Below are 7530 nucleotides of genomic sequence, written 5' to 3'. Positions count from 1 at the left end.
GTACGGGGGGAGGGGTATGGTGCTGCCATAACCTCTGGGTGTGCCACCCTCCCAGTACCTCTGGGTGTTCAGCAGAAAAGAAACTCATCAAATCTTAGTGTTTAAATTTTTTAAAAAATATTTTTCAAATACACTTTTATTTTCTTTTTTTCCTTCCTCACATACAGAACTTCTCCACATACCACATTTCTTGCAGCTATAAAGTCACTTGATGTTGGCTGGGAACCATTTTATCCCTAAAACTCTGTTGACATCAAAATATGACAGTGTTATAGCCATAAAACATTTACATAGCACAGCATATTAAGCTTTAGACACTTGGCAGTTAAACCACATAAAAAGAGGACAAGACCCCCATCCTACATGTTTGGAATCAGGTGTTCACCGGTCCCTATCTGGCGACTGTACACTGGTTCAAAGGGCAGCAGAGGCAACAGGCAGTTACTTCAGAGGACATTGAACACTATGATCTGGAAGCACATTATGATGTAACCCAGTGTCATGTACCACACACCTTTCTCCAAGGTGTTCTCATAATTCTAGAATGGAAGGTCCAGCTGATATAAAATGAAGACAGAGAACACAACATTTATTCTGTGGAGATATCCTACTCATACTATGCACATGCTGTGATTTTGAACATAACTCGTCCCAAAAACTTGTCACAATCATCCTGACTTTTTAGGCTGGCTGATCGATCAATCTTGCACTCAACTGTTACTTCTTTCCCAGTATTGTTAGAAGCAAAGCTGACCTGAACAGCAACCAATGGCTGTAGATATCCCACATGCAGTTTTTTCCCATAATATGGGAAATATTTTAAGTCTATAATTCCATCATGAGGATAAACTGCTACATTTGGTATATCTTCACTCTTCGAAACACAATCTATCCTTGGCACTCCTTCAGGCTTTAATCCAATTATTCTGTTCATTTTCACAAGCATACAAGGGTTTCCTTGAGAATAGCCAAAATCAGGATCATTCATACCACTGCATGCTTGAAGTAACAAAATAGGAAATGACATGCAACATAAACTGGATCCTTCTGTTCAAAAAGTGCTCCATCAGAACAGACTGTGAGGTTCTTCTGTTCTTCTAAAGTATATGGTTTTAGAAACTTCTTAAGGTCTTCGGTGTACCCTGCATACGAAGTTGGATCAGATCTACTGAATGTATATTCCAATGCAATCACTGGTTTTGGAAAAACCATAAGTCCTGGGCTAGGAATCTAGTCACGGTATTTTGGAACCTCATCGTTGAGAGTCTGAAGCATAACCCACATCGTGAATGAGAAGAGTGCAGCCAGGAACCCATAAAAAACTAGGTAGAAGAGCAAGATTAAACCCCAGCTCTTGGCGGTGCGCCCTAGCTCTTGGCGGTGCGCCCCAGGAACTCTCCGGTGGTCGGGTTGTAGATGAAGAGCTTCCACTCGGCCAGGCTCTGGTTGAGGGACTTCTCGTTCTTCGTCATGGTGTGTGCGCGGACGGTGAGGGGAGCGGCGGCCACGGGGATGGAGGCGGGGAAGGCAGCGGGGACAGAGGCGGCGAGGGCAGCGGAGGCGCGTTCCGGCTCCGGCGGCGCAGCCCGGCGACGGCAGGGGAGGGTGGGACGGCCGAGAACACCTCCTCGTTACTGGGAGCACTCGAGCCGACTGCAGTGTTTAAATTTTCAATAGAGCTAAATTTCTTGCACCCTCAGCCCTTCCAGATGTTGGTGGGCGGGGCTTAAGTTCCAACCCTTTAATCCTCTAATCACCTGGACTTTCTGGTGACTAGCCCCATCCTGAAGCTATCTACGGGCCCCACCCTAAGCAGGTTCATTAGCATAAACTCAGGACTTATCAAAGGAGCTAATTATGAATAACAAAAGATCCTCCTACCACTCAGGAAATTTCTAGGATTTTAGGAGTTCTGGGGCAGAAAGAAACCAAATGCATTTTATACCGTATCATGTCTCTTTAGTCTCCTTTAGAATAGTTTATCAGTCTTTTTCTTTCTTTTTTATTTATTTAAAAAGACTTTTTTTTTTGAGACGGAGTTTCACTCTTGTTGCCCAGGCTGGAGTGCAATGGCTCAATCTCGGCTCACTGCAACCTCCACCTCCCGGGTTCAAGCGGTTCTCCTGCCTCAGCCTCCCAAGTAGCTGGGATTACAGGCATACACTACCACGCCTGGCTAATTTTGTATTTTTAGTAGAGACGGGGTTTCTCCATGTTGGTCTGGTCTCAAACCCCCAACCTCAGGTGATCCGCCGCCTCAGCCTCCCAAAGTGCTGAGATTACAGGCGTGAGCCACCACACCCGGCCTTTAATGTTTTAATTCTTTTAAAATTATTTTTATTCTGATAATTTTTCTGTAGATTATTTTGAATTTTCTTGGCATGCAAGTATGTCAATTCCATATAATGACAGTTTTTTCCTTCTGTTTTGAGTCTTATACATTTTGTTTTTTTCTTGCCTTCTGTATTTGCTAGGACAATGTAGAGATAGTGGATATCATTGTCTTGCTCCCAACTTCAAGAGGAAAAACTTTGATATTTTACTACTATTTTACTATTTAGTATGATATTTGCTATAGTTTTTCATTGAGTCACTTATCAGATTAGGGAAGATCTTTTCTATCCATTTACATTAGACTTTTTTTCTTTTTTTTTTGGAGAGAAAGTCTTACTCCATCTCTGAGGCTGGAGTGCAGTGGCACATCCTCGGCTCACTGCAGCCTCTGCCTCCCAGGTTCAAGTGATTCTCCTTCCTCAGCCTCCTGAGTAGCTAGGATTACAGACATGCACCACCACACCCAGATAATTTTGTATTTTTGGTAGAGACAGGGTTTGGCCATGTTGGTCAGGCTGCTCTCGAAATCCTGACCTCAGGTGATCCACCTGTCTCGGCCTCCCAAAGTGCTGGGATTACAGGCATGAGCCACCACGCCCGGCCTTTTCTCTTTTTCTCTTTTCTTTTTTTTTTTTTTTTCTTTTTTTTTGAGAGACAGGATCTTACTCTGTCCCTCAAGCTGAAGTGCAGTAGTGTGATCACGGCTCACTGCAGCCTCAAACTCCTGGGTTCAAATGATCCTCCTGCATCAGCCGGTTTTTTTCTTTGTTGTTTTGTGGGTTTTTTGTTTTTTGTTTTGTTTGAGATTTGAGTATTGCTCTGTTGCCCAGGCTGCTGTGCAGTGGAACAATCTCAGCCCACTACAGCCTCCACCCCTCAGGTTCAAGGGATTCTCATGCCTCTGCCACCTGAGCAGCTAGGATTACAGGCATGTGCCACCACACCTGGCTAATTTTTATATTTTTTGTAGAGATGGAGTTTCACCATGTTGGCCAGGCTGGTCTCGAACTCCTGGCCCCAAGTGATCCACCCTCCTCAGCCTCCCAAAGTGCTGGGATTACAGGCATGTGCCACCACATCTGGCTTGTTTTTGTATTTTTTAGTAGAGAGGGGGTTTTGCCATGGTCTCAAACTCCCTGCCTCAAGTGATTTGCCTGCTTCAGCCTCCCAAAATTCCAGGATTACAGGCATGAGCCACGGCAGTCAGCCTAGGTTCTTTCTTTTTTTTTTCTTTTTTTTTTTTTTTTTGAGATGGAGTCTGGCTCTGTTGCCCAGGCTGGAGTGCAGTGGCTCATTCTCGGCTCACTGTAATCTCTGCCTCCCGGGTTCAAGCAATTCTTCTGCTTCAGCCTCCCGAGTAGCTGGGATTACAGGTGACTGCCACCATGCCTGGCTAATTTTTGTATTTTAATAGAAATGAGGTTTCGCCACCAGGCTGGTCTCAAACTCCTGACCTCAGGCAATCCACTCTCCTTGGCCTCCCGAAGTGCTGGTATTATAGGCATGAGCCACCATGCCCGGCACCTAGGTTCTTATTTTTAAGAGTAAATTGCAGCCAGGCGCAGTGGCTCCCGCCTGGAATCCCAGCACTTTAGGAGGCCGAGGAGGTTGGGTCACCTGAGATAAGAAATTCGGGACTAGCCTGGGCAATGTGGCGAAACCCAATCCCTACTAAAATACAAAAATTAGCTAGGCATAGTGGTGCACGCCTGTAATTCCAGCTACTTGGGAGGCTGAGGGAGGAGAATCGCTTGAACAGGGAGGCAGAGGTTGCAGTGAGCCAAGATGGTGCCATTGCACTCCAGCCTGGGCAAACAACAGTGAAACTCCGTCTCAAAAAAAAAAAAAAAAAAAAAGACTAAATTGCAATTACCCCAAATGGTTTTTTTAAATCCTAACTACAATTTGGCCCAGGTTATGGTCAATTTTGGTAAATGTGTCTAGTTCCTTTTCCCAAACACTATGACTATATAACAAATCACCCATAAAATTAATTGTTTTGAAAAACAATAATCATTTTTACCTCTCACGGTTTCTATGTGTCAAGAATTCTAGAGCAACTCAAGGGCAGTTCAGCTCAAGGTCTCTCATGAGATCGCAGCCTGACTGGTTGGGGTTAGCTTGTCTCAAAAGTTTCTTCACTTACATGCCTGGTGTCTATGCTGAGGAGACTCCAACAGCCAGGTACTGGAACACCTGCAGCTCCTCAGACATCCCCTTCTAACTCTGTGTGGTGTCTCCAGCAAGGCAGCTTGAAGGTAGTTAGATTTACATAACAGCTCAGGGTTTCCCAAGGCAGGTACCCTAACAGAGAGGCAGGGAGAAGCTGTTTTATGACCTAATCTTAGAAGTCACATGGCATCATTCCACCAGATTTTTTTTGGTTGAGGTAGACACAAAAGTTTAATCAGGTGTAAGAGTAGGGAACATAGACTCATCTCTCAATGGAGGAATATCCAGTCACATTGTAAGGAGAACACGTGGAATCAGATATGTACCGTCACGGCAATTTTAGAAAAATGCAGCTTGCCGTAGCAGCATCCCACAAGTCCCACAAGCAGCCTGATAGTCATCTTTGCCATTAGACCCAGCTCTAGCTTTTGTGTTAGGTCACACATGTCCCTTTTTTTCTCTGCCCCCAGCAGCATAGTGCCCACTTCATTGTCTTTCATGCACAGCCACACTCTGGAGTCCCACAATCCTTGCTCTTAAAAGCAAGGTCTTTTTCTGTTTGTTTCTTGTTTCTTTGGCTGGAGGGCAGCAGTGCAAACATGGCTCACTGCAGCCTCAACCTCTTGGGCTCAAGCGATCTTCCCACCTCAGCCCTGCCAAGTAGCTGGGAGCACAGTCACGTGCCACCACCCCCAGCTGATTTTTGTATTTTTTGTAGAAATGGCGTTTCGCCATGTTGCCTGTTGCAGGTGAGTGGCAACTATCTGAGACTGCTATCATGCAGGCGGTAAAGGAATTTACCAAGACAGTTGTTGGTAAAGAAAGGCAGATTTCTTAGAGAAAGTATGAAAATACATTGCAACGGTGCAAGGGGCAGGTCAGCGAGAGAGGGGCAGACTGCAAGGAGACAAAGGCTTGCTGGGGATTTTATAGGGTGGTACTGTGTGCTGACAAGGGCTTAGAGCAGTGCTGATAACACCAAGGTTGCAATGAGCTAATTAATCTACAGGTGTCTTGTGATAAATTGGATGCAGGAGGGCTACATATCCTGGACCATGCAGACCCACAGGTTATCTGCTTTCTCTTTCTGCTTTCTCTTGGTCTTGCCAGCCTGACTCCTTTTCCCTAGATAGGACTCCACATTGCCCAGGCTTGTCTCCAGTTCCTGAGCTCAAGCAATCCTCCCCACTCAGCCTCCCAAATGCTGGTATTACAGGCAACAGCCCCTGTACCCGGCTTTTTTTTTTTTTTTTTTTTTTAAGACAGTGTCTCACTCTGTCACCCAGGCTGGAATGCAGTAGTGCAATCACTGCTCGCTGTAACTTTGACCTCCCCCAGCTCAGGCTGTCCTCCTGCCTTAGCCTCCTGAGTAGCTGGGACCACAGGCACGCACCACCACATCTGGCTAATAGTTTATTTTTAGTAGAGACAAGGACTCACTATGTTGTCCAGGCTGGTCTCAAATTCCTGGGCTCAAGCGATCCTCCTGCCTCAGCCGCCCAAAGTGCTGAGGTTATAAGCCTGAGCCACCACAGCTGGCCTAAGAGAAGTTCTTAAACTTCTCTCAGATACCCTCCCTGGGATTTTGAAGGGTAAGAGAGAGCCCCTGTGGGCTTGAGAAATGAGTGTCACACATCACCCAGGCTAGAGGTCCTGAGAAATGTCGTTACACCCCTGGGACCCCTGAATGCATCTTCATGCCAAGGCATCAGGATGAAGTTCTTTCCTCAATGCCTTAAACATTTCTTCAGTGAAGGCCTCCTGTCCCCAGGACTGTTTTAGGAGCTGGCAGCACAATGATAAAGAAAGAAGCCACTGTTCCAGAAGGAACTCACAGTGGAGAGAGGCGTCTATAAACTTGTGGGAGTATCATCCAGAGGCCACAGGGAACATTTAAAAACGTGAAGGCGAGAAATATTATGATCAGATTTGCACTTCGGAAGTCCTCACTATGTGAAAGCAAAGCTATCCTTGTCCCTTACTGCCAGGAGCAAGGCATAGTCAGTTGCAATTTGTGTACAAAATCTCCATTACAATGTATTAGACCTGAGAGGGATTTCTCTGATATGAGACCTCTTTGAGAGATAATCATCCAGGCTAGGTTTGTTTCTGTATACACCAGGAAGCATACACTGAAGAAAACCTGCAACAGAATGGAGTTCGTTTTCCTCAGTTAGGAAAACAGGATGAGGAGTTGGAGTAGCAGCAAACTCATCTTCTAATGAATTTACTTCAAATTCTTTTTTTTTTTTTTTTTTTTGAGATGGAGTTTCACTCTTATTGCCCAGGCTGGAGTGCAATGGCGCAATCTCGGCTCACTGCAACCTCTGCCTCCTGGGTTCAAGTGATTCTCCTGCCTCAGCCTCCCGAGTAGCTGGGATTACAGGCATGTACCACCAAGCCTGGCTAATTTTTTGTATTTTTAGTAGAGATGGGGTTTCTCCATGGTCAGGCTGGTCTCGAACCCCTGACCTCAGGTGATCCACCAGCCTCGGCCTCCCAAAGTGCTGGGATTACAGGCGTGAGCCACCATGCCCAGCCTACTTCAAATTCTTAATTAACTTTCACCATTCCAACAGACAGGCTAATTTGATTCCCTAACTATGAGAAATGGCCATAGCAACATCCTTTGGACAATGTTTAGAAAATGTCAGATTTCTTAAAAATGCAAGGAATAATCCAGTCCAGGTGGCACTTGCCTGTAATCCCACCTATCCTGGAGGCTGAAAAAGGAGGATCATTTGTGCGAGGCTCTTGCATCGGTTCGAACCCTGAGAGGGCACCAACAAACACAAGGTGGTGTGGAGCACCCCGCTGTTTTAATGAGCGCCTGGGTGCAGGCGGGCTGAGGCCTGATATGACGTCAGCACCAAAAGAGGACGGGGCAGGGATTTTATAGTCTCCTGTAATCAGGAAGTGTCTCAGTCTGATGTAACTGCTACGCAGTACCCACACAGCCTCTCTCTCCGTCTTCGGGGGTACATGTCTTTCGGCCAGCTCTCTTCCTGCTTCTGCTATCTTGCT

The 7530-nt window shown here is 45.9% G+C and overlaps 1 pseudogene; it reads right to left on the bottom strand.

Moving 5' to 3' along the window:
• Positions 1-616: 616 nt before the first annotated feature.
• LOC100437459 (sodium/potassium-transporting ATPase subunit beta-3-like) lies at positions 617-1487 on the bottom strand (annotated as a pseudogene).
• Between the last annotated feature and the right edge of the window lie 6043 nt (positions 1488-7530).

This window comes from Pongo abelii, chromosome 12, assembly GCF_028885655.2.
Source record: "Pongo abelii isolate AG06213 chromosome 12, NHGRI_mPonAbe1-v2.0_pri, whole genome shotgun sequence".
Classification (NCBI taxonomy): domain Eukaryota; kingdom Metazoa; phylum Chordata; class Mammalia; order Primates; family Hominidae; genus Pongo; species Pongo abelii.
The sequence above is the reverse complement of the archived record's forward strand: the minus strand, read 5'-3'. Positions and strand labels throughout refer to the sequence as shown.